Source organism: Bos grunniens, chromosome 10 (assembly GCF_055505025.1).
Source record: "Bos grunniens cultivar Pamir isolate PY7600 chromosome 10, Bosgru_T2T1.0, whole genome shotgun sequence".
Taxonomy (NCBI): domain Eukaryota; kingdom Metazoa; phylum Chordata; class Mammalia; order Artiodactyla; family Bovidae; genus Bos; species Bos grunniens.
Window position 1 is genome coordinate 20097522 of NC_141174.1, and position 1564 is coordinate 20099085.

Below are 1564 nucleotides of genomic sequence, written 5' to 3' on the forward strand. Positions count from 1 at the left end.
CTGACTTATTTCACTTAGCATAATACCTTCCAAGTCTATTCATGCTGTTGCAAATGGTAAAATTTTGTTTTTTATGGCTGAGTAGTATTGCATTGTGTGTGTGTGTGTGTACACAACATCTTCTTTATTCATCTGTTGAGGGACACTTAGGTTTCTTCCATATCCTGGCAGTTGTAAATAATGCTGCCGTTAACACTGGGGAGCATGTATCTTTTTTACTTAGTGTTTTGGGTCATTTTGGATATATACCCAGGAGTGGTATTTCTAGGTCCTATGGTAGTTCTACCATAGTTTTTTGAGAAACCTCCCTTACTGTTCTCCACAGAGGCTGCACCAACTTATATTCCCACCAGCAGTGTACAGGGTTCCCTTTTCTCCACACCCTTGCCAGAATGTGTTGTAGACTTTTTGATGATGGCCATTCTGACAGGTGTGAGGTGACCTCTGTGGTTTTAATTCACATTTCTCCGATGGCTAGTGACGCTGAGTATCTTTTCACGTGCCTGTCAGCCATCCGAATGTAATGTACAAAACCATATGCTTTGTAAAAATAAACCTATTCAGGTTGAGGCAATGTCTTTATCATTTGCTCTGTGGATATCTTTGCTTTCAGAGACAGCCACTTCACCACCATCCCAGGTACCCAGAAAAGTTTTGAAAGAATCTGTGCTCTGGGGGTCACCTGGTCAATGAGTGGGCCACTCCCAGCCTTCCCATGAGTCCAGACACTGACAGGACTGTGGGTCCTGCTCAAATCCAGAACAGGGGCTATACCAGCCCTGGGAAAGCCCCAGGGTCCAGGCCAAGTCCGTGCCTTCAGATTTTCTGCTGATACTCTCGTCTTCCCTGGGAACAAAACTCCAAATTGTCCAGCAGAGGGAGTCAGCAGCCTGCTGTTGGCATCCAGGCCCGGCTTCTGAAGAGTGCTAAGTATTCCAAGGGTTTATTGGCTCTTTCCCTGGGAACCAGAGCGCCCGGAAAATACACGCTGACTTAAGTGAATGCCTCCCGAGGATCCACCGTGGTTTCCTTCCAAATTCATCACCTGTGTCATTCTCCCAACTCAACCCATCTTTTCACAGTTGCTGTGTTATTAGCAGATAGAAATACAGCTTTCGTCTATTAAGGCTAGTTTTCCCTCAGATTTATGGAGGGAACTTACCTTCGTTTATGACTCTCGTGCATTAGGCAATCCCTTCCCTCCCCCTGGAACTTAAATATTTGGCTCTTTTCCCCTGGTCCTCTTTGAATGGCTAACCTGTATAGACACCTGGAAAGGCGTCAGGGGAACTTGCTCTGAGGACCCTGAATCATCTAGAAGACACACCTTGTGGTAATGAAGCTAATCAACCCCTTAGGCAACTATCTGGCTTTTTAAACTTTTTATTTTCCATTGGAGTATAGTGGATTAACAATGTTGTATTCATTTCAAGGGTACAGAAAGCAATTCAGTTATACATCCATGTGTATCTATTCTTTTTCAAATTCTTTTCCCAGTTAGGCTGTTACAGAGTATTAAGCAGCATAAGATGTTCTTCAGGTGAGACCCCTATGCTTTGTGATG